At 48.7% G+C, this 24267-nt stretch overlaps 1 long non-coding RNA gene across 1 annotated transcript in view; it reads left to right on the top strand.

The window, feature by feature from the left end:
• The window catches only part of LOC123650649, a 72408-nt gene that overhangs the window by 356 nt on the left and 47785 nt on the right, over window positions 1-24267 (top strand). The gene's annotated exons all lie outside the window — the stretch shown is intronic.

Raw genomic sequence — 24267 nt, 5'->3', positions numbered from 1 at the left:
ATATAAATAGATTAACATGCTCTGGTTCGCCGGGGCTGGTGCGGCTGGTCAGGACTGTGCTGCGCTTTTGCCAAGCGAATCAATGAAAAGCAAAGCTAAGTCCCTGCGAAGGCTGGCGGTGGCGGTGGCGGTGGCGGCGACGCAGCAGCCCCGCGATCTCCGGCCGGTCCCGCGCCACTCCGACCTTGAACTCTGACAAGTCCTTCTCCCTACCCCCCTAAGCCCCCATCCCGCCGACGCTCCTCAGTGACAGGGCCACCGCTTTGACGTTATACTCTTCGCCTCCCGGCCGAGTCAAAAGGGTCAGCAGCGTTGCCGCTCGGAGGAGTTTGCAATCGGCTCTGGCTCGGATAGACCAAAGTTTGCGAATGCCGCCGTCCCGGGCCGCGAGGCCGAGACCGGTCACTCGGTTTGTAAAAGGCTAAACAAATGGGCACCGCCGCAGACAAAACAGTCCGCTTTGGCGCAGTGGTGCTGCTCGCCTGCTTTTGCTCTTCTTTAAAGACACCTGGAGGGGTGAAGCGCCCGTGGTTCTGACTTTAGTCCGGTCCGTTCAGAACCCGCACACAGTCGGGAGTTGTGGGGCAGGCGCTGGAGGTGTCTCTGATATGTTTCAAGTGTGATTTGAGCACAACCTTTGTGTTTATATGAGCTGCTTAGAGCCAGGGTGGGTAAGTGCAGAGTTACCTGTTTTGTAACAGAAGAAAAATCTTAATCGCCTGCTTTCAGAATCCCAAATAAACGCACAACTGTGGAAAACTCTTAATTTTAAACTCCCCTCTTTTCGGGTCTTGCAAAAGTTTACCTCGAATTAAATTATTCTTGTGAGCTGGCCCACATCATATTAAAAACTTGTTTTTTTGTTTCTGATTTGCAAAGTGCGGACACTATTACAAGATTCATATTCATATTTTTCTTGAAGAATTTTTAAAAATCTCGTTTTCTTCCAAGGAAGTCGGCATTTCTTATAGGAAGCGGAACCCTTCATAAAGTAGTAAGTTACAACCCTGTTCAACAGCATTTTCTTTTTAAACTAATGTAACTCCCTCGAATTGAATGTCTCTAGTACCGTATAGCTTGTTTGTGAGTTTAAGAGACCTCTATGCAATAGCTTCATATTCACCGCTGGCTCTGTGATTACTTTCGGGAAGTGTTAAGAACAACATCGTCCTTTCTTGGGGGGAAAACGTCCTGCCTAGTATGGCCCCATTTCTGTGTCCTGGGTAGGGGGCATTGTGTGTGCAGTGTAATTGTGTGATTCCAGACACCTGATCCAGGAGGGGGCTCAGAGACCATCGGGCAGATGTTTTAACCAGGGCGTCTGTACTTAGTTGTATTTTATTGTAATTGCTGTGTTTACTTGTAAAATAGGCAGTGAAGAGGACTGTGACTTTAAGATATTTTGGAACATTTCACTAAATATTTGTCAAGATATATGCATACATCGTAAATATATTTTAATACAATTATGCAATAAGAGATGTAATACATAGCCTTTACACAGCCTTCTGCAGTGCTTTATACCTTCTCTGCTCATTTGATGCAAGCATTTTGTATTTTGTGTCTTCTTGAAAACGTTGTGATCAAGTCGACTTAGAAATGGCTGCAGTTTTCATCGATATCCAGAGGGGGCGCCAAAAGCCCAGAAACTGTCCCTAAGTCAGGGACTCTGCGGCAAAACTTTGACGGTGGTGGCGAGGGATGGTGTGTTCCGCTCAATCAGGGCTGCTTTGCTGCCGAGATTTCTCCTTGCAAGAATTCCTGCGTGATATTCCCTGCTGTGCGGGTCCACCTCTGGACAGTCCAGTTAGGAGAACCTGTGTCTATAGGGAATCGGATAAAGAAAGATGCCTGATGTTCTATTCTGCGCAGAGCTGGGAGGCCGGGGCCAGGAGCAGGCCCCTTCCCCAGGGGCCAAGCGTCCCTGGCGTGCTAGAATCTGGCCAAGTCCAGCGCGTGGCTACCGTCGACCCGCGAGTGGCTTGGTCTTGTGTAGGTGCCTCGCGGTGTCCACTGCCCCATCCCCATTCAGGGACTCGGGTCGTTTCTCTGTGACTTTCCCGGGTCGCCCCGACTCCTCCTCCCTGGCCCGAGAAGAGGCTCGCAGTCCCAGACCGGAGGACCGCAGACAGAGGGGAGGGAACGAGCTCCTGATGTTCAGGTTGCAGATCTGGAAACTGAGGCTGTTGGCCCAGTTTTAGCCAGACCATTTTGCCAAGAGCTAAGCGCACCGGGTCCTGGATCAGATGGGGGTCAGGGAGGGAAAGGGCGCATAACAGGCGCAGAAAGGTCAGGAATAGGGGCAGGCGACGACGGCGCTTCACAGTGTTCGCGTCGTACTCCTGGGCACCAGCTCCTGAGCAAGCGCCGCGAGGTCTGCCGCCGGGAGCGGAGACACTGAGGTGCGAGAGGATCCCAGGGGGGACCTCGGGAAACCGAGATCGGCTCCCCCTAGTTTTCCCTCTGGCACGTCCCGCGCCGGCGCCGGGCTTAATTTCCCGAGCCGGGGCCGCCAATCTCTTCTCCGCGTCTACGCGGGAGCCGAGACCGGAGCCCAGAATAGAGAGGGCGCAGGACGATTGTCGCGGTCTCTGTTGAGTTACAAACAAACAGTGCTGGCTGGGTGGGTGGGGAGTGCATCTCCCGGGTCGGGGTGAGGCATGAGCGCGGATGGGGTTCCCTTTACCTGGAGGATTAAGGGCCAGGATCTCTCTATCCAAAATTCCTGAGCAGAAGTGGGGATGGTGTCTAAATCCGTTTCCAGTCGGTACGCCTGTCCTAGGAAGAGTTTCAGCCCTGGGCGATGTTCTCTATAGAGGTGATCCGAGAAGGGGATACCCCTTCTCTCTTGCAGTTCCCCGGGCCAGGTTCCCTAGAGGTAAAAGACCCCAATCCCTGGCGGGACAGGTCCCCGTGCCCTGGGCTCCCAGCCCCTTCTCGGTAATTAGTACTTTTCACTGGGCACCGTGTGTTTCTCGTTCGCTCTTCACGCCCGGACACAGTTTTGTTTTGTTTTGTTTTGTTTTGTTTTGGAAGGGAACAGCAGGTAAGCCCGAGTGTCTGGACAAGCGTTGGGCTGGACAGCAACTGCAGAAGGGAAAAGGAAAATACCAGATAGATTCGTAGGTGCGTAATAAATATCTGTTGACTGACCGAATAAATGTGACCTTTGGACACTGCTCGAGTGTGTGGATGTCCCATTACAGCCGCCAGACCTCCCAGCAACGAAACAACACGTTCTGCAAACGCACATGAATGTACATTCCTTGCACCCGTATTTCTCCCCACGCGGGAGCCCTGCTTTGGGAGTTGTCCGACTGTGTGTCACCCAGGGCTGTATAACCCCGATCCCTCTAAAACTGCAGTCCAAGAGGGGGCATTTCAATTTTCTTCCCTTTTCTGTTTTGGAAGAAGAAAGATGAGGTGGATGGGAGGTGTCGGGTGAGGGGGCGTGAACCGCCAATCTGCCCCAGGGGATCTGGCAGGGTTTGTGCCGCGGGGTGGCTGTAACTCAGCCGGGCGCCCTGGGCGTACGACCCGAGGCAAAGCAAAAGACTGGAGGCTCTGGCTTGTCCTAGCGTTGTTGAGCCTCGGAGGGACAAAGGGGGTTGAGATGGCAGGCCCCTGTCTCAAAGGGACTGAGCTCCTAAAGGGAGTGTCCCTTTTTTTCATCCTTGGTTTTCTGAAAATATCTGTCCTTAGTGGTGGGACAAAGGAGGCGCGCGTGACGAGGACTCCCTCAATGCATCCCTAGAACGCCCTGGGGAAAATTTCCTAGGCCAAGTCCTCCCCCACACGCCCACCCTGAACTTTCTTCTTTTTAAAAATCTTTCAGGCATTTTTAGCTGAAGGTGTTTTTTTGCCTTGCTGATTTAAAAATAAAAATAAAATAAGCGCTCAAAGCAGCGGGGCTTATTCGGCCTGGCCAGGGGGTCACTGCAGCCCCGGAGCTGCTTCAGCAGACTGTGGATTCGCACCTGCACCTCCTCCTCCCCCTCGGGTCACCTTTCCATTTAGGGGTGTTCAGTCCCAGGTACTGCACCGACCAAAGAGAGCTGAGATTCTCAGGGTAGTTTTGTCTGGTTTCCCCAGGGGAGGTGGGCTCTACAGCGACGATTTCCTCTCACCCTGGAGGGACTCTAACCAGCTGTTCCCTCTTTAAGATGTCCTATTGGGTGAGTGATTATCGTGGATCTTAATCGGAGAAAATGTCTCCGTCAAACCACGGAAAAAGAGGACATGCTTTTAAATTGTCACAGTTAAAGGAGAATTATCTTGTGTCTTTCCTGCCACCCTTTTCTGTCTGGGCAGGACCCGGGAAGCCCCCGGGGCAGAGCGCATCTTCCTGGTTCCTCCAACCTATATTTTCCTCCTGCCCAAAGTGAGCATCTTTTCCGCTTCGGATTGGGCTCCACTTTGGTTTCGGAGCCGCGTGAGCGAGTCCCCGGGCCAAAGCGCGCCGCCGGGTGGCCTGCCCACTGGCCGGAGCTCTGAGCTCAGAGCTCGGCAGGGCGGCGCCTCCTGTCTGGAGGGCCCCCCCGGAAGGCCAAGGGCACGAAGTCAGACCCCAACTTTTGAGCTTCCACGAGAGTGACATCATAACGCTGCGGGCTCCGGCCACGGATGGTCTTCAGAGCCGAGACGTCACAAAAGTGCTGGGAGTAGGCGGGCTTTGTTAAACAGCCCAGGGGCTTCGAGGAGTGGGGGCCTAGAGGAACTCTGCGCCCGCGGGGCTTCCTGCCTTGTCATTGTTTATTTCAAATTCATTTCATGGTGCGCGTTGCTGTCTGCAAGGCTGAGGGAGAGACAGGGCTACGCGGTTGCTCGACTGTTTCCCGGGTTTGTTTGAAGGGAGGGGTAGGTGTGTATCGGTGTCTCTGCCAGCCTGGATAGGTACATCAGGGATTTTTGAGAAAGCAGAGATTTTTGGTTTTGTTTGTTTTTTTGTTTGTTTTCTTCTCTCTGTCCCAAGGCCTTTCTCCCAAGGCCTTTTCTCGCACTGATGTAAAAGGAATAGTGGACAAGGAAATACCTTTTTTTCTGTCCCCCGGCCCCCGCTTTGTTTTTTCAATGAGTTGTGAAATTTGGACTGACACAGGAGAAAGGGACAGTTCTTTGGACCCCTACCTCCCAAATCATTGAGACCCAGACAATTGCATAGTGTTCCTGTCACTATCTTCAGTACAAAATGTGTTTGTGTCCGGAGGGAAAGGGAGGTTGTTTTTCTTTCACAGAGTTCTAGGCCTGGAACCTGCTGCTCTTTCTTCCCCAATTTCCAGGTTGGCTAAAACGTGAGGGAAGGCTTGACAAAACACAGTCACAGGCATGGGCTGTGTTACAGAAACTGCTTCCCTTTGGGTGCCCCTAAAGCTCCCAAAATTGTCAGCTTTGTTTGGCAAAAGAAAATTGTGTTCATCTCCTCTGCCTCAGTGTCCATGGGAGAGGCAAGACAGATGAACAGTTACTGCTTAATTTAGGGGTAGGGTCACCATAGATTCAAGTATCTGGGAATTTAATCTTTCCCTTAAATTCTCACTTTGTTGGAGCAATGGGGACATCTGGAAGGTCTAGATGTTTCCTTGGCAACCAGGAGAAAAGGCGGTGTCTGATCCAGGGTTGCCACCTATGGTAGGAACCGTCCCGGGAGGGCCTGGCAATCGTATGGAAAGGAAGGCAGGTTGGGTGCTCTCTGCTCAGATATTCTACCCAGGCACTCACCCCACACCTCCACGATCAACTTCTCCCCAGAGACCCACCTCCTGAGTCTCCCGAGGGAGTCCCAAATAGAGCTTTAGTTTGCACGACAACTATACTAAACATATGTAGTGTCACAGGCAGCAGCCCAGGTGGCTGCTGGAGCTTGCCAGTTTGCAAAGCACAGGCGATCACAGGGCTGTGCAGGAACTGGGGGAGTGTGGCGGAGAAGTGTGTTTGCTCTAGGGCCCCAGATGACGGAGCAGAGTTCTGGGTAGAGGAAGTACAACGCAGTGGAGACACCCTGTCCTTTCCATCCTACGTCTTTTCCTGTCATTCTTTCACTTGTCATCTTTCTCCTGGTTTAGCTCAACATTAAATCATTTTCATTCCCAAATAAGTCAGTTTAGTGAATAATGCTTGAGGGCTTGCTATGTGCTGGAGCATCCAAACAAAGGACAAGATTTGGTCTCTTCTGTTACATTGTCTCCGGGTCTGGCTTCTGCCAGAATTCAGCCTCTGTCCACCCGAATTCTGCTCTACCTTCTGGGCTCATATTCTGAGACTCTCTTTCTCCGCCTCTTTCACAGTCTCCCATTTCCTTTCCCTGAAAGAACTCATGGGTCACAGAGAGTAGCCTCCCATCCTGGCGGCTCCATCAAAGTGCAGAGGAGATAGACCACGCACAAGTGAGGACTGGTACCCCACATCCAAGCTTCTGGCTCAGTGGCAGACTCTGTCTCATCTGCTCCCTCTGGGCCCCGGGAGCCACCGCTCCTCTAGCCCTGGGGATGCTGCGTTGATCTTTGACTGAGCCATCCTCTTCCTCACTGCCCTCGGCCTTCCTTGGTCCAAGCCCAGAAATGCCTTGTAGTGTGTGGTGTGCTTCATCCTCTGTGTGGGGGACATTTGCCAACCAGCACAGTGGTGATGACAGTTTCCAGATGATTTTCCAGGAGCAAAGAAATCTTCTGGGGGAGGAGAGCATGGCATTGGCCAAACACTGAGTGGGCTGAACATCGTGGTTCCGGAAGAGGCCCAGGGAGGTGGAGTTTCACGAGGCTCAAAGATTTCTTTTTCTCCTGTAGATTCCGCCTAAAGCCAAAGTCACTAATTGCTTTGTATTTTCCTGGCACTTAGACGATTCTCTGGAATCTGACTCTCCTCCAGGAACTTACATCTGAGGAAAGCAGGGCTTTAGGGTGATATCAGTGGGGACATTTGCCTCCAAGCTCACCATCCTCCGCTCAGCTAGGCCTGGGGCCTACTTCACCCAACTCTTGGGTCAGTATGGGACCATCAGCCAGGAAGCTCACACAGTTTTGGCAGAGGGGGGAAATAAGAACTCACCTACTCCCTTCTTCTGTTCTGGGCTTCCCCACCCCAACTTCACTTCTGCCCCAAACACTTCGATGTTTAATCAAGCAACCCAGAAAGTGGGAATGAATTTGCCTTTGATACTTAAAAATGAGTTCAGAGGAAAGATTAGGTTTTCTCTTGATTCTGAAAAATCCTGAATGTACACACTGACTTATTCCTCGTCTTCAAGATTTTTCTTTCTTATATACTAGGAAGACTTCCTTATTTTTTGTTGGTTTGTTTGTTTATTTATTTTGAGACAGAGTCTGGCTCTGTCACCCCAGCTAGAGTGCAATGTCATCATAGCTCACAGCAACCTCAAACTCCTGGGCTCAAGTGATCCTCCTGCCTCAGCCTCCTGAGTAGCTGGGACTATAGGCACATGCCATCATGCCCAACTAATTTTTTCTATTTTTAAAGTAGAGACAGGGTCTCGCTCTTGCTCAGGCTGGTCTCGAACTCCTGAGCTCGAGTAATCTTCCCACCTCGGCCTCCCAGACTGCTAGGATTACAGATGTGAGCCACTGTACCTGGCTGGAAGTCTTCCTTATAATCCTTTCCTGCAGTTCTCCTTTTCAAGGAAGAGTGTCTCTCCCAGATAAAAGCTGCCCACACCTATCTTGGGAAAGATGTGAGGCTCATTTAGACTGTGGAGTAAATGACTACTAAGGCTTAGTATGTTCTCAGTCTCAGAGGCAGCCGGACTTTAACTGGCGGTAGAGATCCAGTTTAAATGCTAATCCTTCTGTGAAGACTTAAGAACTCTCTAGGAATAGCTACTTGCTCCCATTCCTGTGTTCTTGTACCATTTTGTCCAGGCTTTTATTGTGTTGGCATTTGTTCTTTGTGTGTATACATTTACCACTCAACTGTGATCTCCTTGAGCAGTGGCCCCCAACCTTTTTGGCACCAGGGACTGATTTCATGGAAGACAATTTTTCCATGGACTCGGGGGGAGGGGATGGTTTCGGGATGATTCAAACACATCAGATTTATTGTGCAGTCACACCTCTCTGCTAATGATAATTTGTATTTGCAGACACTCCCCAGCACTAGCATCACCACCTCAGCTCCACCTCAGATCATCAGGCATTAGATTCTCTTAAGGAGCGCACAACCTAGATCCCTGGCATGCACATGCGCAGTAGGGTTCCATCCAGCTCCTAGGAGACTCTAATGCCCCAGCTGATCTGACAGGAGGCGGAGCTTATGCAGTAATGCAAGTGATAGGGAGAGGCTGTAAATAGAGAGGAAGCTTCACTTGCTCCCCTGCAGCTCACCTCCGGTTCCTAACAGGCCATGAACTGGTCCAGGGGTTGGTGGGTAGGTAGTGAGGGGGGGTGGGGGAGGACCTCAGTCCTTGAGGACAAGCACATAGTGTTATCCACTTTGTGTCCCAAGTTTATGTGCTACATAGATGCTGCTGAATAAATGTTCATTTAAGGAATGAATGCCCAAAATTAGCCAAAACATGAATACCTAATGGTTGGATTTCAGTCCTCAGGCACATAGTGGGGACACCTTGGCTTGTTAATGGGATGCCCTTTTGGCTCCCTTCAAAACGTGTCCTGCAGATGACTGCCCATGCCACTTGCAAGAAAATCTGTCCTTGTCCTGGCACCTTCTCCTAAATTTCCCACCCTCTGACTTCCTTCTATAAGAAAGTGTGTTGGAGACACTCCTTTGCAGACTATTTGGCATGATGGTCATAAAACTTTCTGATTGCAATCTTTATACATTTCTGGCCTGGATTTACAGGTTTTGAGAAAACAATCAAACCACAAACTGAAATCATTATTAACATATCAGAACTTTTAAAACTCCTAGACCTTGCTACCCAAATATACAATGATAATAAATATTTTTTTGCTTCCTGGTTTTCTGCTTGCTTTTCTAAGCACAGTGCACAGGCCTTTCACAGATGAGCCCAGGGGGTGTGGCTGGCTGGTGAATGAATGGTGGGCGGGGATGGGGGGAAGCCTCGGTGCCTAGGAGACAATTATGACCCTGCCTTTCTCCGCAGCTCCTCTCAGGAAGGCATTTTCTTCTCTCTGCAAAGGGCGGGCGCTGCTGTTTGTTTGGAGAAGCAGAGCTGTGGGTATGGAATTAGCGGGTGTCATGTGGGCTGCACGTGTGGCTGGAGCTACCTGAAATCTGTAGGCTAATCACTCCCAGATGGCCCCAGGGACTGCAGTCTCCAGAGCCCCAGAAGCACAATTCCCTCCCCAGCCCCTCCTATGGAAGGGGAGGGGGGTGGGATTTAAAGGGAAAGTGAGAATGGAAGTGAGTGTGCCTGGTGTCTATACCACCTGCCCCTACCCAACCAGAGGCATTCGAAAACCAAAATCACCCATCTCTACCCCTGCCCCTAATCCAAACAGTGATCTATTTGGAAGAAGGAGGAGGAGAAGGAAGAAGTAAAGGAAAAGGAGGAACAGGAAGAGGAGAGAAACACTAGCTTCAGGAGCTATTGCATTGGCTTGGGGGTGGGGGGAGAGAGATAGAGTTCATTTTGACAGCTGTTTGTTTCATTATTAAATGTCAAAAGCACCATAGCTTTTTGCTGCTCCTGGGTGAAACCTGTTGCTCAGAAGAATGGGGTGAGACAGTGAGGGGTCAGGGATAGGCATTCTCTTCCGGCCCATGGGTTGGAAGTGTGGGGGTGCCGGCTTGGGGAGGAGAGGCCTTGAGCTTGGCCTCCTCTGTATTTTCCTTGCTTTGTCTGCTTCAGTCCACACTGTGGCCTCTGTTCCTCTGTCCCTATAACCAGCCTTTGCTGATCACAGCTCTGCACAGTTGCCCCTGGACAGACACCCCTTGCCGCGCTGCAGAACCACTCATTCCCACGGAGGGATCCTGCGAGGACGTGCCTATTCTCTCTCACACACACATACGTCACTCTAGAGCACACATGCTCATTTGCTCTGGTGCCTTCTCAGCTGTTGCTGAAAAAATTCATTGCTAAGGAATATTCCGTGCTGCTGCCTCGGGCCCCATTTTTGAAGTGCCCTTGTATCCACTCATCAGCTCTATTCCATGGATGTCTCTAAGCTGCAAGGGGAAGAAATTATTCTCTTTCTTTTTCATGCAAAGAAGCAGACGCTCTGAAAATAATGTGTCACTTGCTCAAGGTCATGCAGTTAGCGAAAGAGGCAGATCTCTGGATCCTGTCTCGAGGGCCATGCCTGCCTCCCCCACATGCCACGCACACACGGAATTCCACATGCTGCTGTGACCAGGGGACTCTTTCTCCCAGGCACGCAGGCCAACACACCCCAAAAGCCCACTCCTTCACATGCTAATTGTTCTCCCTCTGCTCTTGTTTGGGCACTAGCTCTTTTCTGGGTCACCTGGAGAGATTGGGACTCTACTCTTTTGTGAAGTGCGTCTCTGATTTTATCTCCTCCCTTGTCCCCTAATCAGGGTCTGGCTGCCTTTGTCTCTGAGGAGCAGAGAACAAAGTGTGACTTGAACCATGCACATTGAACATGTCCTCCATTCGTTTAATTTCCTTTTTATGAGAACTTCTCCGGGTTTGTGGGAATGTTGCACCAGTGGACTCTGCTTCACAGCAGTTGTTTTGCTTCATTTTACTCCGATGTACATTGGGATTTCTTTCTTCTCTCTGTTATGTGGCAGCCTTTTTATATCTTGTCCAGATTTTCAAAATCATTTTACTCTACAGAGCAGAAATGGAATGCCAGCATCCCCTTAAACCCGGAAAAGTCCTCATCCCTTTGGAAGTGCGGGGATCTCTGTTATCACCCTGCTCCTTCTCTGCTCCTGGGAACATTTCTTAGTAAGAGGAGGTGTTTGTAGAGCCTTTAATATGTGCTTGGCAGTCTGTGAAGGGCTTTACCTAGATACATCACCTGTATCCACCCACAAACCTTTTGTGGTGGTTATTATTTTCCTCATTTTTAGGATGAGAAAGCTGGGGTTTAGAGTGATTAATTCACTTGTCCAAAATATCACAGCTCTAGGTGTTAAGGGGTAAAAACTAACACAACAACAACAAGAATGAAACAAGAAAACAACAGGTACCAAGTCTTGGATGCTTACTGTACAAAACCTCAACTTAATACAAAGACCAAATGGGCAATGTTGTTAACCATCTCTATTCGGGGGAAACTGTATTTACCCATGGCCTGGTTTCTTTTTGGCCTTGTCTTATTTCCTTTGGACTATGGGTTTTGTGAGAGCAGAGATGACAATCCGCCAGCAAGGCTGGCAATGGAAGAAAATGGATTGGAAGGGAAGAGGGGATTCTGAGAGTTTCTGGATCTCAATGGCCATCTTACATTTTGCATAGGCCATGACAGATATGTCACCAGGTGGTCTCTTCTGTTGTCTGCACCTCCATTGGTACTAGCTGTTTGCTCTTGTGTCCATTCTCCCCATCTACCCAGATTTCCAGTTTGTCTCCTGAAGCTGAAGGACCATGCAGGGGAAAGACACATTCTTTTTGGGAGGAATCGAGATTAGAATCTCTTGGTTCAAACCAGGTCTGAACGCTAACATATTTCATTGGTACAGCAAACATTGGCACTTAAAACTCGTTCATGCAGAATAGGTGGGGAGACAGTTGCTCTGCTAGTTTAAGGGAAAAGGTAGCCAAAGCACAGATGGGTGTTGATGACTTGCTCAAGGCCACAGGGCAGAGAGATGGTTGAGAAGACTTGGAATTCAGGTTCCCTGACTGTTTTGGTTTGTTAAACTGTTTTCTCCATGGAAGAGCCAGATTAGAATTCATCTGGGTCAGTCTTTTAATTTGTGGCAATTATTCCTGTATACTTGGTTGGAAAATGGAAAGGGTGGGGTGAGGGCAGTTGGTGAGGACTGTCTCCAGGGAATATACAGAGGATTTCAAGAGAGGGACAAAGATCAGTGAGTTCAATAACACATTTTATTGACTTTCCCCGAGTTAAGATCCCTCTTGGGGGAGCCAGGGAGGCTAGGGGAGACGTGGAAAATGAAAAATTTAAACATTAGAACTCCTGCCTCTGGGAAACGTCCAGTGGGCTCTAACAATGGCAGAGTGCTCTTTAAAAAGGCAGCACGTGTTCATTCCACAAACATTTCACGAATGTGTAAGAGGGGCCTGCCTCTGTGCTGTACAACTACCCCAATTTACCAACCCAGGGGCACCTTCCTCCTGAATTCGTCCTGTCGGGCAGTGCTGCTTTCTTAGCCGAAGCCCTTGTCAGTGTGGTCCTTTGCAAAGAAACACCACTTTGGGGACCCGATTAGAAAAAGAGAAAGCAACGCATTCGTGCCATGTAACCGGACACTCTCGGATGCCTTCCCCGTGTCTGACACTCGGTCATAGTTGTGTTCTAGGTCTGTGGTCACCAAGGTTTCCATGGATATTATAAAGTGCTTTGTGTATTGGAAACTGTGAATAAAAAGGTAAGGCGGGGAAAGGCTAACTATCAAGCTCACCCAAACCCTAAACCTCAGACTCTTGGAAGGCATCAGCTGCATAAAACAGTCCCAAACTGCAAACATAGCGTCAGCCAGGATGGCGAAGGAGACGCTTCCAAGGAGACTGGTGGTTCTGCAGTCTGGGGAGGCCTTGGCTGCACACGAGTCCGCAGCGAGGAGGAGGAGGAGTGGACATGCTTTGTAAGTTTCTGAAAGCAAGACACTTTCTTCCTGCCACGCCCCTCACCTTCCTCCCTCTGATCCGGGGTGCTCTCTGGAGGGTGCTCCTGGCTGCCATCCCCCGCCCCCCACCCTCCTCTCCAGGGCTAACACCAGCCTGCTTCTTGACAAGAGGCCACTTCTCCTGCCAGCTCTTATCTGGGAGAGCAGGAGTCCCACCTTTCAGATTCCCGCAGTTTCTGAAAGAAGGTATTGTTATTTTCTCAAAAGTGCCCAGGTTAGGAACAAAGGCAGATTCTGGATCTTCTTTAAGCAGGAGAGAATTGAGTTGGCATTCCTTTAAAATGGCTTGTTATTACAGAGCCGATTTCTGCTAACAATTATCTGACAATATAGAACGGGGAGCCGACTCCTTTAGGGTGTTGTTGAGTTTTCCTTTTCTCATTTTCTTTCTGTAGAGCCTTAAAAACATTGGTGCGTGGTTGGAGTTTAGATTTAGACAGCGCTAGTATATTTACACCTGTGATGTGTAAATCTCACTAGACAAGTCATTGTTTTCTACAGGTGTGTGAGTGTGTGTGTGTGCGCTTTCTCAGAAAACAAAACGGGGATATTTTCTTTCTTTTTTTTTAAATCAAGTTGTCTCTTCTTGAGAACAGGATTATAGGAAGAAGAAAGGGTGAGTTGCTGAATTTTGAAAACACATACATGGGGAGTGTGATAGGACGATTTGTTTCACAAGTGGATTTAGTACTTTTTTGTTATCTGATTTGAGCAAGTGCCTTGGACATCACTGATGCTCGACAGATATTTGTTGAAAAGAATCGGACCTGCTCTATTTGACGTAGTGAAGTGGAGGAAGCCCACATTATGTACTGGCATTGGCTAAATGGCAGTGACATGTTTTATTTTTGGTTTGGGAGATTGGAGAGTTGAAGACTGTAATGTACCACAGCCTCAGAAGATGGTTGGGACATTTGGTTAAACCTAAAAAGCCAATTTTTGTCAATATGCTACAACTTCCCCTATATCTTTCAGGTAATAATCCTAAATCAGGAGTTCCTTAGACCAAAAATGTGACCTCTGTGTCCCTGCAGATATGTTGTGTGATCATCTGTAAAACACCTTCTCAACAAGTCAGTTTTCTCATATTAAAAATGAGAATTTGTCTGAATTGCTATAGATATTTCGAATGCGTTGTCTGAGGCCTGCTTGGGATTTTGACCTCTGAGATAAGAGCTGGATTTTAAAAAGCCAATCCAGGCCAAACACCTGGCGTTGTTAGCATTGTTATCCATCAGATCTGTTTGCTTGAAAGGGAACTGGGGGTGGAATTTGTGGGTGCCCTAAATGCCCTGGCCTGGTGAGAGGTAAGATACTCCTTAAGTATCCTTGCTGCCCAACATACTTCAGGAGCTCAGCAGACAATCCAACAAGAATTCCCTGAATACCAGATTTGGTTGTTTGGGGTCGGATGGAAGCTGCCTTTGGAGTTGAGACAGGCTGCATGCAGCCCTTGCAGAGGGAATTTTTGCCATGTCCTCGTCATACACTTTGTGATGTGTGCCTCCTACCAAACACACAGGCTCCCTTTGGGATGGGGATGGATTTGATAGCAGATAGACAGATCTTTGTTTGTTTGTTTCCACCAAAACCAAGTGTCACCTTCCCCTTTCACCCCTTTGTTCCCACCTTCCTGGCTCCCTCTTATGGGCCCCACACATTGATTTTAATTTTCAACACTTAGCACCTGACTTAGTGATCTAAGATCACTGACTCAGAAAACAGGAAAGGTCAGTCTGCCTAACACCTCACCCAGCGTCCTGGGATTAGCATCCAAAACAAACAGATCAGAGATGGGATGTAGACTCCCAAGAGCCGATTCCCACATGTGAGAAAGCCCAGGAGAAATGGATGGCGTTTCTCAAGCTCACTGACGTCACTCAGGTTCATGATCCAGGGCTTTACTGAGGTTGGGAGGTGGATTCTACCGGAAGAGCAGGAGAGGGAAGCTAGTGGATTAAAAAAAAAAAAAAAAAGTGGTGGGGGAAGGAGAGGAGTGCTTTCTGCTAATCAAAGGAGAAACCAAATAAAATGAATGAACTCCAAGAAAAATACAACACTATTGTTTTGGGGGCATAAGATGCTGGCTTGGAGGCTTTGTTGAGTAATCCGAGTCACACCCTTTCTCTGTGGGACTGAAGGAATGTTGGCTGTTTCTCTGGAGGCCAGGTGGGAGGTGGGTAGACAGGTCTATGGAGATGAGAATTTCTTGGAGCTATAATTCTCTGAACATCCCCACGGCCTTGCAGCTGGGAGGCTGGGACACAAAGAAGCTGGAATGTGGTGTTGAATCAAGGCCAAGGAGCAGTGGCCCTGGTAGGGGACTGGGGGGAGGACAAGAAGGCAGAAGAAAACTAGGAAACAGGGAAGGAAGTGACCTTGTTCTTTTTCTCGTCTTCTGAACAGGGGCTTCTGTGTCCTCAGGAGCCCCTTGGCGCCCTTTCATTAAGCCGTAGGGCGGATACCCAGGGAGAGGTGGCGTGTCTGGGTCTGGGGTGTGATGGGAAGCAGGAAGCGCCAGTCATTTCACAAGAAGGCTTGACTCTGGAGAGAGCCAGTGAAAACTGGCAGACCCCCAAGGTGGGGTAGGAAAATCTGGCCCAGCGTGAAGAACACTTGGCTTCACACAGTTCTGTGGGTATGTTAAAAAACAGGGCAGTCTACACAAAGTTGTGCTGCCGGCCCACCTAAAACATCACTTTCTCTGCTCATCCTTGATTATTTCTTTGCGATGACACGTCTGCTGCTAGCAGTGAACTGTCACAGCTCAAGAAAGGATAAATGTGACCAGGTGTCTTGGCAGCACTGTCTGTCCCAATATCAAGTCTTTAACTACAATTCTCTCAAGAATGTATGTCGGCTCCTGGTGGACCCTACTACCTCCTTTCATCCATCCTTTCTGCTCACTCCTTCTTCTCTTTAGATGTGAGCAAGAATCCTATTTGTGTAGATACAGCTCCGGACTTGCTTGTAACTCTTCTTTTGGGAGAATTTCTCTGTTGGATCAGCCATGGTCCATCTCCTTCTGAACCTGTCCAGCCTTTCTGTGGGTCTTTGTCCCTTTGCTGGACTGGAGATCTCTTTCCCAAACTTTAGCTTCAACTCCCCAAACTCCAACTTATCTTCTTCAACTATTAATGGTGAAGACTCAGGCAGCATGTGCTTTCTCTTTCCCATTCTGGATATGACACTTACTAGATTCATCAGAGTGTCCTGTCTTGGTGTATCTGAAACTTCATTATAAGAAAAACAGTGTGATTAGAGTGCTTGCAATTTTTTCCAAAACATTTGTTCTATGGTTGGATTTGTTTCAGTTTCTGGGTCTCTGGACTTAACGCTAATGGGAATTATTGCTGACCCAATGCACAGCAGCATTTTGGATTCAGAACTCCTGGGTTTTCTCTTTTGATCACCTTGATCTGTGTCTTTAGAAAAGCTATGCCACAACTCTGGGCTTCAGATTTATCTCCCACCCCAAGGGGAGGTTCTTTATCAAAATTCAGTGTCCACATACTCTTCTCTTTTGGCTTTCCCGAGGTCATGCTTACATGCTTTACACCTTACATGCTTTAACATGTTCACTTGTGGAGGAGGCTGATTTGTCGAGTGGGTTTGGAGGAGCTTAGGATGAGGGAAGAATTGGAAGCAGTCTGGAACTTTTTGGACTGAAAGATGGTAATCCATTTGCTTTTAAGGAAATCCATGTTTTACCCCTAGAAACAGAGAAGAGCTAATCATCTATGGGGTACCAGCCCCAGAATCTTTAGGGTTTAACATTTGTATGGCAGCCACTATGGAAAATATCTGGGATGAACCAGTCTGGAAATATTTCCACAATGTCAATAACCATGTTTATAGTAAAGCATATGGCAAGAATTTAGGTTTGATACATTTCCATCACTTTTTTTGGAAAAAGATGATGCAGCCAATAAAAGGTATAGCTTAACAAGTGCTTGTGTCTAAATTCTGTTTATCTGATATGACATAGAAGTACCAACTATGGTATTTTAGCATTTCCCATTTCCTTATGACAACCATACCATCCCGTGTTCTGAATTAAAATCTAAGCACTCAAAGCAGTGCTTTGCAGGGGAATCTTTGCTAGCTACACAGAAAATTGCTCTCCAGGTAAGCCCGTGGTCCGGGGGTACTACTCTTCATGCTAGGGCAGTGGTAACGGCCTCAGTTGTTAAAAGAGTGGAATGTAGGAGGGCAGGGCCATGGAAGTGCTGATTGTTGGCTATGTTCTCATCTACGGTTGGGTGCTGACCAGGTGCCCTCTGTAAAAATACTGCCACCGCTGATAATAATCCTTGAATTATCTTTTGAAAAGCCACTATGAGTAAAAGCTTTGTGCTAAGCGTGCCATGTACACCATGGCATATTCCAAACAGCAGCACAGGTGGGAAGCTTGGGTTTCCAGCCTGATTCCCTACAATGGGGGTAACAATAGTGTCTCCCTTTGAGGTTACTGTGGGGGTTAGAGCCCATGGGTGTCCTGGAAGAGTTCCTGGCATCTAATAAGCACTCACTACAGGTTAGTTGGATTAGCTCTTATGTCTATAGCAAGTGGACAGCAAACTCAGGCTCAGGGCAGTAAGGACACATCCAGGGTCACGTCACCAGCAAGCGAAGGGATTGAGATGGAAACCCAGGTCTATCTGGAACTGAAGCCTGGGCTCTGCTCATTTCCGAAAGTGGACCGAGAGAAGCCCTGGATGGCGGCTTAGCAACCGCATGACCTCTCATGCCACAGGTTTCCCACAACAGGTACCTTGAAAACTGTTGCTTAGAGAAAGGGATAAGAAGGCAATTGCCATGTGTGAGAGAGTAATAACTTAACAGTAGATCTCACAGCAGTCACTGTGTGGTTCCTTCAAAGTTTCTGGACATTTGAAAAATTTCATAATAAAATGTTGGGGGCAAAAAAGTATGGTGCAACGAAAGCAAGATGAGTCTTAACTGGAAGGCAAGAGGGCCTTTGCCCAGTGAGCCAAACTGTAATCTCAGCACTTTCTAGAAGAAAGAAAGACCAGCCGCGGCCTGAAGCTCTGAGCCCCTGTCCTCGGGGCTGAGAGTCGCTCGGCCTGGTTCAGAAGACATCCACCTGAGGTCGAAGATAGGTTCCAAGGAACAAAAGGCCTCTTTTCTCAAAGCCTTGCTGCTCTCCACATTACATAATGTAGAGTTATGTGTCTGCTGCGGGGTTTGCAGGAGCCCGAACGTGATATGTTGATAATACATGGAGTCTTGCATGCAAACTTTGTTTATGCACTGGGCCCTCCCTCCGAGTCCAGGGGCAGGTAGCTGGCTGCATGGCCTTCATCGGAGCCTGGAAGAGTCAGTATTTTATGGCTACTCATGTTTATTTTGCTGTCTAACTATGTTAGCCATTGTGAATTTGGCTAAAGCAAAGCACCGTGAAAGAAAATGGAGAAAGCATTCTTTGATATAGAAGCAACTGCATTTCCACATGGATCTTTCCTCCCAGGCGCTGTCCCCACCCATAGAGCAGGGACCACCCATGGTCGGAAAAGATACTGGCGCCCTGCTTTGAACCTTTAGCTACTTTCCTGAAAGTTTCGTTCTGATGTGTGAATGCCCATGTAAATATTCAACCAAGTTTTATGTCAAAGTTGGCTGTTGGCTTCTGAGGGCTGAGAACTGGCATTTCATCTTTGAAGGGAAGGCGGAGAGACTTATGTTAGCCTGACACTTCCAAGCCATCAGATCTGGGTGGGAAAAGAGACCAGCCCTTCTCAAGAAGACTTCACCGTCCCGGCCAAGAGGGAGTTCAGGCCTCAGGTTGAGGCAGGTTCCCATGAAGCAGCCAAATGTTTGCAAAACAAGCAGCAGGATGAGGAGGCTCCGTCTGCAGAGACATCCCAAGGTTGCGACAGTCTTGGAAGACGTGAGTGTGAGCTGATGGGAGAGCCCCCAGGGAGCTGAGGCCAGGAGACAGCTGCCCGGGCAGAGCTGGGGTCCCCTGTGCTCACTGCCTGGGACGCAGCATACTGAACAGGGGAGGGCTAACCGGCTGGGATAATTGTCCGGTGTTTATATTTGAAAAGGGATACTACACTTCCAGGATAATTCCCTCCAGCCTCCTCTTGGGCTAAGATTTCCGAGTGGTCTAGAATCCTGAAGAGAAATCAGGGGCTGATTACCTGGCCGACTGGGCTGCAATCACACCTTTCAATACTAATTATCTGCTCCTTGAGTTCAATGACATTGAGCGTCCAGGCTCTGGCTGGGGGGGACCTTGCTCAGTGGTTTGCATCACTGGCTTAAGACAATGATTTGAAGGGACAAAGTACCCGCACTGTGCCTTGATAAGCAGGAAATGAACGCTTGTTTGCAAATAAGATTGGGAAATGTGATCAGCTTCTTGTTCGGCATCTGTCTTTGGCTAACTAGCCTGATAATAACTAATGTGGAAATAATATGTCAGAAGACACCAGCGATAGAGCCTTTTTTCTACACCCCTCTTCCCTCCCCCCAGCATTCTATACCTGAAGCGAAGGCAGAAGTAAAGCGAATGCTTATTTCCCCCCTACCCTGAAACGATTCTAGCTTGAACGTTTCTTCGTGGGGGTTTGGAGAAACGGGTAGCGACTTGATACAACATACCTTTCCAGTGTTGGGATTTGTTCACATCTGTGGCTTTTTCTAGATGCCTGTCTCTGTTCTCAGCCTTCTGTGACTCCTTCCCCCAGGAAGCCCTCCTTCACTGAGTAGAATAAAAATTTTGTTCCTTGGATGGAGGTTCATTAGTCACATAAACAGGTCTGCTATGGATTTGTTCCAGTGTTACTGGGTGACAGGAGTGCATTGAGTGGCAGCTCATGTAAGAATGAGCTGTGGGCTGGGGGAAGGAAGGAGGGGCGGGGGAGAGAGAGAGAGAGAGAGAGAGAGAGAGAGAGAGAGAGAGAGAGAGAGAGAGAATGATAGGCCAGGATCTGGCTTGGAGCTGCTTGCATTGGTGCCCATCTTAATGTATCATTTCTGGTGAAAGGACACTGGGGACAAGGAGTAAATATTATGATCTTTAATCTTTTGGGACTGTTACTTTCAAATCCTGACCTCTTGATTGTAAATTATTATAGGAAAGCCCATGTTTCAGGTTGAATTGTATCCCCTGAAAGATGTTGAAGTCCTGACCCCTGGGACCTCATAATGGTACCTTATTTGGAAAATGGGGTCATTGCAGACGTGATTGGTTAAGAGGAGGTCATACTGGAATAGGGTGGGCTCCTAATCCAATATGATTTATGGCCATATAAATAGGGAAAATTCAGGTGCAGTCACTTACAGATGGAAGACGATGTGAAGACACTGCCCTGAGAAGACGGGGCTTGGAGTGCAGCGCCTGCAAGCCAAGGAACACCTGAGGTCACCAGCAGCCTGCTGGCACGGTGGCATGGAGGGAGGCATGGAGCAGATGCTTCCCTAGATCCTTCAGGGGAACATGGCCATGCTGATACCTTGGTTTTAGACTTTTAGCCTCCTGCACTGGGAAAAGATACATTTCTGTTGTTTTAACCCACCCACTTTCTGGTCCTTTGTTACTGTAGCTCTAGGAAACTAATACATCTGGCTTCTACAGACCCCGATAATTTGGAAAGGAACCTCAGGATCAGCCTACTCCAGCCAAGCAGCACGCATGACCATTCATCTGCCAGCTTGGTCAATGGGAGGTTCCCAGGATCCCTGGTCTGTTACCATTGAAGTCTCAGAAGTCCCAGGCCTGTATTGGAGGTGGTTAAGTGTCAGGGGATTGAATCAACTCTAAGCACACCTCTGGCCACATTCCTAAAAGGGGTCCAGGATGTAACTGAGACAGGTCGTCTGATGTCAAGGACGTCAACTTCATCCCGTTAGCTTCTCCCCCTTCACCCTGGAAGGGGAGGAAAGAGACAACTGCTTAGGGACAGGGGCTTAGTTTATAGTCAAACATGGTCAATGCCAAATACCGTTTCTGTGGATTTTTCTTACCTACCTGTCCAATCTCAGGGCCCTTAAGAGATAGATTAGATCATTCCCTTTGGTGCTCCTCCCAGGCCAGCCCCCAAATATAGCTGGAACGTAGAGGGAGGTGGAGACCCTCTGGGCTGAAAATAGCACGTGGACTTCACCTTCATCTCTTTGCTCCTCTCCCGAGAATCACTGAGACCACTAGTACCTGCTGTGATTCTTTGTCTCGTTGGGAAAGACAGCCAGGGTGGAGATTCCTTTGCCCTTGCCCTTATATTTCACCTTGGTAGCATACAAAACCACTGAATCACAGAGCTATGAGGACTCTCAGAGATCAATATTAAAGCTTCCTTATTTTTACTTGAGAATGATGAGGTCCAAAGAAAGAACAGAACTTGCTCAAGACGCTCTTTCCTTGGTGGCACCGGACTTTGTGTCCATGTATTCCGAACCTTTCTCTTAACTCCCTTCCTTCCTCTTCTCTGGAAGTGCCTGGGTTTGCTCCATGATTTGACAATTCCTCAGTGCTCTGTCTTCCCGAAACTCCCATCCTTTGGCCACCAGACCACCTGGCATTGCTCTCCCTTTCTCTGTGCAGCCTGGCCCCTCTCCTTGGGCTCCTTTAATCAGGAAAGAAAGAAGAATTGACATTTGTTGAGCACCTATTCTTTGCCGTGCAGCATGCAGAGTGCTTTCCCAGTGTTGGTAGGGGGGAGATGATGGCTCACAGAGGTCAAAGTCATGCTCAAGGTCATGTAGCCACTTAAAAAGTAGAGCTGGCATCCAAATTTCTCTGGGGAGGCTCTTTCTCCAGCTAGAGAAAGGGGACCACACCCATGGTGCCATGCTTGGGCGTAGCAAAGGGAGGGTGAAAGTGGCACTTCCATGCTATCCTTCCATTCTCTGACACATCCTTCCAGCTCAACTGTTTGTTTCCACGTCAGCAAGAGCATTTTAATCCGAAAGGAGTAATGCCTGCTATCTGTAAAAGAGGTGATTTATTTTTTCCTGCGCCGACCCTTTCCAACACAAATAGAATGCTCTGTGGTGGCAGCACACAGACTCCAGCTCGCACTTATAAGCCCAGCATCACGGTCAAAGCAAATCAACAAGTATTTGGTGGGTACCCACTTTGCCCCAGGTGAAGGGAGGGATGTGTGAGCTCCTCTGTTTGAGTTGGTTACTAGCCTCGAGGGGGGTGACTCAGGTGCAGCTCAGCAAGTCAACAGGCCAAAAATAAGGGTGTTCTCCTAGGAAACCAGCCACCGGCCACCCTCTGTCCACCTCCTAGCCTTCCTTGTCACGTCTCTGTGCTGCCAGCCTAGTCCTGTTGCTACAGCCACATCCTGCTCGCTCGTTCTGGAGCCTTGGCTGAGACTTTGCCGCACCTCCCTCCGAAATGGCCCAGATGATGTAGTGGAAAGACTGGGAGTCTGGGCTCCTGACTTCCTCACCCTCCTCTACAACAGGAGCCGGCTGTGGGGCTGGGGAGCCCTGGGCCTCATTTTCTGCATTTGTAAATAAGGGGGTTATATGTAATTATAAAATGAGTTCCTTTTCCAGTTCTAAAATGTTATAATTTTTGGGTGCCAATCCCCCGTTCAATCACTCTCTTCGAGACCTTAGCCAAAACTCTTTCTTTTAATTTTCTCCTAACTAATTCCAGTGTGCTCTGACCTTCAAAGCTCTTAACCAAATAGTTATTGTAGACTGTTTTATGCCTTTTTATAGGTTCCTGGAATAGTTTCACAATTGTATATTTTTTCTGAGCAGGTTTGTTAGCGATCGCGTGTAGAATCAGCACATTCAATTTGTAATCCAAGGCACCTGACAAATCCGTATTGTATGAGTAGAACTTAATTGTGAATTTCTACATATCAACTTGTCCCTGACAATATTTTTGCATCCAGTCTGACGCTAGATTCTTAGATGGTTTAGATATTTTTATGAGTACACTCACACACTCATGCAGGTGGGGAAGACCCTCAGGTGGATATGGGAGAAATGTTAGACGGTTGGTGTAGTATGCTGGCCCCCAATTACGCAATGCACAATAAAAAGTCTGAATTTTTGCAGTGTGCCTCCTGCCAACAAGACTGTTCATTTTCTTGGCCTTTTGGGCTATACATCTTTCTGCCACTGACATTTATTGCTCACCTGAGATAAAACTGCCCACAGGGTCAGGGATCCTGGGTTCTGGTGGCTGTGACTGATCTCTCCCTTGAGCTAATTAAGCCTGGACAGAGTAAGGACATCTATTCGTTCATTAAATAGATATTGATCAAACGAGAGTCTCTATCAAATTCTAGGCACTAAGGAGCTTAAGGTTTGGACAGAAGACAAAGCAAATAGAAATTATAAGACACTGTCATAAATACTTGAAGAAAGCAAACAAGATAGAGAACAATTGGGGTGGGGTGAGTGGGGGCTACTCACCTTCGGACAGGGCCGCTAGGAAAGGCTTTCTGAGAAGGCGACATTTATGCTGAAACTTGGAGGACGAGGGGCGCCATTCACAAGGAGGCAGTGGACGGAGAGGGGCGGGGAGAGGGCATCCCAGGCAGAGATGGAGGAACATCCAAAGGCCTTCAGGTAGGGAAGACGTTGGTATGTTGGAAACCAAAAGAATGCTGGCATGCCTTGGTGCCGCTCCCCAGGCCTGGGGTGGGTGTGCCATAAGCATGAATTCCAGTCCTCGCCATAACCTTAAGAGGTAGGCATAGCTCTCCCCCCGTTTCAGATGTGATGGCTGTTCCACTTTTTCAAGCCCACACGGCTAGAATGTGGAGAATCCAGTTTTGTGCCCTTTCCCACCGCCATGCTTCAAGGCTCGCAATTGGCTTGGGCGTGTGTCTCGGTAAGGAAGTCAGAATGGATCACCTGTCAGACCCGGGGAGGCTGGGGCTTGGCTGGCAGGATGTGGAGTGTGTGTATTTTCTGTTTATTCTTGGAGTTTACTTCCCTGCAAATACATGCCTAACTGCCATGCGCCTTTCACGAGGAAGCCAGCGCCAGCTCTCCATCTCTCACGAGCAGCCCTGCAAAAACAAATCTTTACCCTCAACGCAACCCTAGGTGCCAGCAAGTCAGGCCTGCACTGGTCAGGCGGCCGGGAGCTCAGGAGCAATCGGGTCCTCAGGAAGGGAGGGAAGAAAAACAATTTCAAATTCCAGGCACTGCGGGCCTCTTACAGACAGCCATTGTCGGGAGAAGGGAAAACTAAACTGTGTGAAGGAGCCGGTGGCGCCTCTGGGAAGGGGAGAGGGTTTGAGGTTAGGGGCTGCCGCAGGGGGTGTGTGTGGTGGGGATGGGGACGGATAATGTGAAGAGAGAGCTGAACAGTTCGCTTGTGTGAGCTTGGGCAGCTGGCCTGGAAGTGCCTCAGTTTCCTCATATTTGAAATGAAGAGAAAAGTGGCATCTGCCCTGGTTCCCCCAAAGTTGGGCACTTGAATGTGGGCAGCCTTAGAAAAGGGCAACCCACTTCGGAGATGCCAGGGGTGGCAGAGAGGGGGCTGCCTTCCCCTGTAACTGTTCTGTTGGTCACAGCCTCTGGCATGTCTTAGTGACATCC

The sequence above is a fragment of the Lemur catta genome, chromosome 15, assembly GCF_020740605.2.
Source record: "Lemur catta isolate mLemCat1 chromosome 15, mLemCat1.pri, whole genome shotgun sequence".
In the NCBI taxonomy this organism is placed as follows: domain Eukaryota; kingdom Metazoa; phylum Chordata; class Mammalia; order Primates; family Lemuridae; genus Lemur; species Lemur catta.
This window is presented reverse-complemented; position numbering and strand designations above follow the sequence as displayed.